The following is an 8224-nucleotide window of genomic DNA, read 5'->3' on the forward strand; positions in this document are numbered from 1 at the left end:
GCTACGTCAATAGAAGAGGCTCTATTTTACTGCAAGCTTTGTCATTTCAGACATCATACCACAGGGTGGTCACAGAAGGTGCATGATGCACCCATGTTTAGGAACACTGGCCTGTACTGGATATTGCATGTAGGGACTTTTACAGATCAACAGATTCAACCTAGGGATGTTGAAGTGCCAAAAGTGAGCCAGCTTTTACCTTTGTTCAAGGCTCATGAAATTTTACACCAGAAACTTCGCTGAAGCACTCCTTGCCGAAGTTCACAAGCAGGTGCACAATGATCTTTGAGTACACCTTCGGTCCGATTGTTAATGTAACATTCTAGTTTAGACACAGCCTAAACCCCAAAACAATTTTAATTCCTGAAAACTGAGGAATACTACGTTGCAATGGATCATAGTGTAGGAGGAGGAGTAATAAGTCAATTGTCACTTTGATTAATGAGAAAGCATTACCAGTGGATTCCTATTCTGAGTCAACTTTTAAAAACCATATTCAGTCATCAGAACATGTCATAGTGTTTTTGCTAGCTTACAACTCTTTCCAGAAATATTTTTAACTTGGGGGGAGCTCGTGAGCAACAGCTACAGTGACTTTCACTGGATTGTGAGAACACTCACAATCACAGATCCTATTTTAGTTTTAGAAAACAACTTTTTGTGCAACAGAAGTCTAAAATCCTTTTACAAACTTTAATTGGGTAAAAAAGTGGCTAAAATCTCAGATTAGACAGATGTTTGCATCCGTAAGGATAAATAGCCTTCCTACAGCATGCTTACATACTAACCTATAAGATTATTCATCTCTATTAATTATGCAAAACTTGAGATTACTTTTTCTAGATGACTCTTGTTTTAACATACATTCTATTTTTCATACCTTAAAAGACCTTAGAAATGTTTCTTCTTCTTTAAATGTAAATACTACTGGAAAGAATTTAGTTATGAGTGTTCTAAATTATGACATTCTATTCCTTCAACCAGTGTATTGTAAACACACTTAATCACAAGGTTCTCCAATTTACCAATGACCACTCCACAATCATAGAATACTTGGACTGAAAGGGACCTCAAGAGGTCATCAAGTGCAGTGCCCTGCCCTGCCCTCATGGCAGGGACCAAATACTGTCTAGACCATCCCTAATAGACATTATCTAACCTACTCTTACCGTATTTTCCGGCGTATAGGGCGACTGGGCGTATAAGACGACCCCCTATCTTTTTAATTAAAAGATAGGGTTTCATCTTATACCCCAGCGCCCCTCCACCTCCTTTGCTCCCGGTGTCCCTGGTCTGCTGGAGATGGTCCCCAGCAGACCAGAGGCACCGGGAGCAAAGCCGCCAGGAGCGCCTGGGCTCCCCGCCCCGCCCCCCCTGCCGGAGCCCCTCCGCGGCTTTGAAAGCCTCGGGGGAAGCCGGCGGCGGGGCATCCCAGGCGCGCATGGGCTGCCCGCCCGCCGGAGCCCCTCCGCGGCTTTGAAAGCCTCGGGGGAAGCCGGCGGCGGGGCATTCCAGGCGCGCATGGGCTGCCCCCCCTCCGGAGCCCCTCCACGCGGCGCAGAGGGGCTCCGGAGGGGGGTAGCCCATGCGCGCCTGGGATGCCCCGCCGCCGGCTTCCCCCGAGGCTTTCAAAGCCGCGGAGGGGCTCCGGCGGGCGGGCAGCCCATGCGCGCCTGGGATGCCCCGCCGCCGGCTTCCCCCGAGGCTTTCAAAGCCGCGGAGGGGCTCCGGCGGCGGGGCATCCGGCGTACAAGACGACCCCCGATTTTTGGGGGATGTTTTTTAACTTCAGAGGTCGTCTTGTACGCCGGACTATACGGTAAATATCTCCACAGATGGAGATTCCACAACCTCCCTGGGCAAATTATTCCAGTGTTTAACCACCCTGACAGTTAGGAACTAATGTCCAACTAAACCACCCTTGCTGCAGTTTAAGCCCATTGCTTCTTGCTCTATCCTCAGAGGCCAAGATGAACAAGTTCTCTCCCTCCTCATGAGACCCTTTTAGATACCTGAAAACTGCTATCATATCCCCCTTCAATCTTCTCTTTCCCAGACTAAACAAACCCAATTCTTTCAGCCTTCCTTGATAGGTCATGTTCTCTAGATCATTCTTGTTGCTCTTCTCTGGACCCTCTCCAATTTCTCCACATCTTGCTTGAAATGCGGTGCCCAAAACTGGACAATACTCCCACTGAGGCCTAACCAGTGCAGAGTAGAGCGGAAGAATGACTTCTCATGTCTTGCTTACAACACCTGTTAATGCATCCAGGAATCATGTTTGCTTTTTTTACATCATTACACTATTGATTCATTTAGCTTGTGGCCAACTATTACCCCTCGATCCCTTTCTACAGTACTCCTTCCTAGACAGTTGCTTCCCATTCTGTATATGTGAAATTGATTGTTCCTTTCTAAGTGGAGCACTTTGCATGTTATTAACTTTATCCAGTTTACCTCAGACCATGTCTCCAATTTGTCCAGATTTTGAATTATGACCCTATCCTCCAAAGCAGTTATAACCTCTCCCAGCTTGGGATCATCTGCAAACTAATAAGAGTACTTTCAATGCCACTATCTAAATCATTGATGAAGAAATTGAACAGGGCTGGTCCCAAAACAGACCCCTGTGGAACCCTACTAGTTATACCTTACCAGCAGGATTGAGAACCATTAATAACTACTCTGAATACCATCCCTGACAAATTTTTCCCCAAATGCCTAAATGGCCTCTGCAAGGCTTGAACTCACAATTCTGGGTTTAGCAGGCCAATGCTCAGCCAGTTATGCACCCACCTTATAGTAGCCCCATCTCAGTTGTATTTGCCTAGTTTGATAAGAATCATGTTAGTCTGTATCAAATGCCTTACTAAAGTCTAGGTATACCACATCGACTGCTTCTCCCTTATCCACAAGACTCGTTATCCTAACAAATAAAGCTATTAGATTGGTTTGACATGATGTATTCTTTACAAATCCATGCTGGCTGTTCCTTATCACCTTCCAAGTGTTTACAGCTGATTTCCTTAATTGCTTGTTTCATTATCTTCCCTGGCACAGAAGTTAAACTACCTGGTCTGTAGTTTCCTGGGTTGTTCTTATTTCCCTTTTTATAAATGGCTACTATATTTGCCCTTTTCCAGTCTTCTGGAATCTCTCCCATGATTTTTCCAAAGATGATAGCTAGAGGCTCAGTTACCTCTTCTATCAGCTCCTTGAGTATTCTAGGACGCATTCCATCAGGCCCTGGTGACTTGCAGGCATCTAACTTTTCTAGGTGATTTTTAACTTGTTCTTTTTTATTTTATCTTCTAAACCTACTCCCTTTCCACTAGCATTCACTATATTAGGCATTCCTTCACACTTCTTGGTGAAGACTAAACGAAGAAGTCATTAAGCATCTCTGCCATTTCCAAGTTTCCTGTTACTCCCTCCTCACTCACCAGTGGGCCTACCTAGTCCTTGGTCTTCCTCTTGCTTCTAATGTATTTACAGAAAGTCTTCTTGTTTCCCTTTATTCCTGTATCTAGTATGAGCTTATTTTGTGCCTTTGACTTTCTAATCTTGCCCCTGCATTCCTGTGTTGTTTGCCTATATTCATCCTTTGTAATTTGTCCTAACTTCCATTTTTTAATAGGACTCTATTTTTAGATCATGCAAGATCTCAATGATTGCTTCCATTTTCTTTACCATAAATATGGATTCCTGAGTAGATCAAATGTGTGACTGAAGCCTCTTTCATAAACCTGATCTTTAAGATTGTATCCTTAAGTATATTTAAGGTACAACCTTTTTTACTTTCTGCATTATCAGAACATCTATTTAAATATTTGCTCTGAAGTTTATATTTTGCCAGGATATAGAGGAAGCAGACACTTTCCTTAATTCTGAGTGTTAGAACTTTGCTTTGGCTGTATTGTAAGCTTGCAATAAAAAACATTGTTTGAATAAAATTAGCTGTCAGTTATGGGCAAGAGCCTGCTGTTAATCTCTTGGCATAATTCCTTTTTGAAACCAATGGCAGGACATAAAACTGAAACTATTTCATCTAAATGTAAAGATTTCTCTAGGTAAATTTGAACAAACAGCTTCCCAATATTCTAAAAGGATTGAATTGCGATTATGCTTTATGGTACTTTTATTCTAACCTATGGAGAACTGTTTGATTTATTTTAACTGGATTGTTTACTCAAGTTGGTGCTCAAAAGGTTATAAAATATTTGGAAAGAACCCACAGGAATGTTTCATAACACCTTTAAAAGATGCAGACAGAATTTTCTTTTCTGGGTCAACTCTTTAAGCTTCACTGATTGTATCTTTCACTCATTAAATATTAATCTGTCACTTTCAATTTAAGCAAAATTCTTGAATTATTTACTTCTAAAAAGGCAAGAAACATGCCACTTTGCATAAAATATGTTGTGCTTTAACTTACAATCCCTGTACTCATACAGGTTCATAAAATTTGAAAAAAGAAGAGGTAGGGAATATAATGTACTCCATCCGTGTAACAAGTTCTCCCCTCCGCCCTCAAAGCAAAAAAACCATTACTTAAGTATAATATTTAATCCCTCTCATACAAGTTAATGCTTAAATCCTGTTACTTCCCCCTTTATCACTAAAAATCTACTCTTGTAACTTCAAACACCAGCCTTGAATACCTGCTCACACCTTGGTCATTTCTTGGCTTGATTAAAAGCTTCTGTCTGGTCTGGCAAAGATCTCACCCAGGCCCCTCATCCTGAGGCCTCTTCTTTGGTCACAAGTCAACTAGCAACCCTTTCTTGTGCAATCACCATGCCTTTTATTGTCCATGCCCAGGGCTGACCTTAAGGATAATGGTACCCCAGGCAAACATGTTGAGACCCCTGCCCCAGGCATGGTGTCCCTCCCATTTCCCTTGGATGCTAGGGGCACAGGATGGAGGTCCAAGGGTGGGGGAGCTCATTTTGCTATTAACCCCTGCCTCTCCTGCATGCTAACTCATACAGGGCCCCATACAGGGCCCCTAACCAACATTTTGTCACCTTCACCCCAACCTCTGCACATCCCTCCTGCCTACACTCAACCCCAGCCTTGCATTGCCTGTGTGCCTACCACACTGCCCCCCTGCCGAGTACCATGTAACCCTTAGTATCACTCATTCCAGCAGCCCTGTGACAGACCCCTCCTCATATTTTATGAAATGGACTTATGAATACAATTCTGTGCAACTCAAAGATGTTTGGACCAATTGCCTCATGTAACCTATCAATCTTCATGCCATAATCTTATTTTGGGGTGTAAAGTTAGACATCTGGAGCATTGAATGGTTTATGGTTTTTAAGTGTGCAAATGAAAGTCAAGGGTGTTTCCACAGCTGGATGATTCAGTGTCTGGGCAATCATATGTAAATAGCCTTTTGTCCTTAGATCTTAGCAGTGGTTGGTCATGACCTACCTAACTGGTAGGGACTAGTCAAGTACCTTCTCATGCAAAAGTGGAAATCTTTAAAACAATGGGAAACTTAGGAGCTTTTGTGTGTTTTGGCTTGCTGGACACAGCTGAGGGAAGGAACAGCCCTGGTTTGGAAGGCTTAGTGAGACAAGAAACAGTTTTAGAGTGAGCTTCTACCAAGTTTGTAATAAATTTGTACTGAGGTTTCAGTGTAGAAGTAGCTATGCTTTTTCTGTTATTTTGAGTTTGCAATCTCCTTTGCTCTGCCTGTTCTCACTTATTAATACTTAAGCCCTACTGCTAGTAATCAACAAAAATCACTTATTTTCCATCCAACCCCATGTAAACAATTGTTACCTGGGGGGGCCAGGGGGAGGGGGCAATGTGTAAAAGGGGGCTTACCTAAATAATTCATTGACGGTTCTGATACCAGTTGGGAAGTGGTATCCCAAGAAGCTGGGCCCAAAACTATTTTTTCCTTGGACCTGAAGGGTTTCAGTGTCTGTACTACTTCTGGGGGTGAGGGGCACTGATCTCAGCTTGGTGCCTTGGCTAAGAGAGACCAAAGGAGCTGGCCCAGCACGATTGAGCAGTGAGAAACCACACAGCACAGGAAAGTGAATGGCATTGGCCTTAGCAGCACTCTGGGAAGCTCCCTTGATAGGGTCTTCTGTGACTTCACCCTCCACACAGGCCCATCACCCAGAGACCACCACAAATCCCCATGCCCAGTCCCCTGCCCCTCCACCCCTCCCACCACAGGCCCTTCACACTGCCCAGCATCCCATATTCGAGGGCATTTGGCACCAAAACAATTCAATGTTCTGCACATTTTAAATTTTTAGTGTCAATAAGTAAATGTGGAGGCACCAGCATGGAGCGACAAGTGTAGGCCTGCATGAAGGTAGGAAATCATGCTGCATTCCCACCCACACCCCTCTAAGCTAGGGTACGTCTACTCTACAAAGTTAATTTGAACTAACAGACGTTAGTTTGAATTAACTTTGATAGGCGCTACACAGGCTAACCACTAGTTCGAACTTAATTCAAACTAGCGGAGCGCTTAATTCAAACTAGGTAAACCTCATTCCACGAGGACTAATGCCTAGTTCGAATTAAGTCGTTCGAATTAAGGGCTGTGTAGCCACTGAATTCAAACTAGTGGGAGGCTATCCCTCCCCAGCTTGCCCTGGTGGCCACTCTGGGCACAACCAGGAAAACTCTTTTGCCCCCCTCCTGGCCCCGGAGCCCTTAAAGGGGCACGGTCTGGCTACGGTGCCCATGCCAGGTTCAAGCCTGTCAGGACCTAGCCAGCAGACCCTGCACCTGGCATGGCATGAACCAGCCACCTGCTGCCACCCAGCCCTCCGCCTCTTCCCGGGACCAGGCTGGCGGCTCCCGGGAGCCTGCCCAGGTCTGCAAGAGGCAGGCACCCGCCTGGTCTAGTGCGGAGATCATGGACCTCATCCACAACCTCTGTAGCCAGACAGGATCCCCCCCGTAACATCCATTTTTGCTTGCCTGGAGCATACAGGGCACACAGAGCAGAAGGCCCAGGCTGTGTGACCATGAATGGCTGTGAACAGAGAGATATGCCAATTGCTGACCAAGAGGCTACCAAAGAGTGCCCTTGACTTAACCCATATTGATACAAACACACAGCCATCCGTGGGGGTAGGAATCTCTCGCCCAGTTAAAAAAAAAAAAAAAAAAAAAAAAGTCCAGTACTCACAATTTAGTTCTTTTGCAAGTGTAAATTAACTTGAAACTTGCTTGTAAGAACTGGTGCCACAAAACAGACCAGTACAATTCGGCATCTTAGATAAGAGGATACAGGCCCCCAGGGGTATAAAGATGGGTTCAGCAGCATATTTACTCTGAGTGTCAATCTACCATCTATCTGCTGGTCGGGTTAGGTGTTTGATCTCCCAAGGTTCCAGAGGGGATGCCCACCTCTTATTCATCTTTCCTAGGAATTGAGAGACCGGCCCTGGCTTGACATGCTGGAGTCGAGAGGCACAGAAAGGGGTAAAAATTGTACCTGGATGTGGTCCTTTGTCTTAAGTGTACACAGACTTAGAGCTCTTTAAAGATTATGCTGTCACTTAGTACCATTATTTCTATTTTCTATCTTTATTTTCTTTGTAACCATTTTTAAAATCTGTATTTGTTAACAGTTAAGAAAGAGCAATAGCTATTGTAACCATATGCTTTTATAAGTCTTTTAATAAACCTGTAACTGTTTAAGCTTTAACCTGACTCCTTTAGTTGCTGTAATAGAATCAAGCACAATTTAAAGGAACTTCAGCCGGTCATAAAGGGACAGGCATAGGAACAGGCATGGGCGTTGGATCTGTGTCACTCCCAGGTGACAGATCTGTTGGGGCACCTTTTAGCCTTTTCCAGGCTGCCCACTGCAAAGGAACCCTGTGTTCTAGCAGCTAAAATCTAAGGTGTAATAAGGTCTTCCTATATAAAGGGGCATCTGTTGGCCTGCTGGCCACCCTCTGCAATGGGACCCCGGTCCTAGCAGTAAAGACACGGACGTTAAACCTTTTCTCAGAAACACACACACACACACAGCCCTGACCATCGTCTGACAACCTCCGCAGTAGGCACAGGAAAGTGGCCATCTAGGGCAGGATAGCTGCCAGCCTGGCCACCCAGGAGCAGGTTTGCATGAAAATCAGGGTGGTCCAGTGAGACCCGACCGTGAACCCTGAGCTTAGAATGGCCGTACTGGGTCAGACCAAAGATCCATCTAGCCCAGTAGCATGGCTGCCAACAG

This window comes from Pelodiscus sinensis, chromosome 9 (assembly GCF_052426305.1).
Source record: "Pelodiscus sinensis isolate ZL-2025 chromosome 9, ASM5242630v1, whole genome shotgun sequence".
Lineage (NCBI taxonomy): Eukaryota > Metazoa > Chordata > Testudines > Trionychidae > Pelodiscus > Pelodiscus sinensis.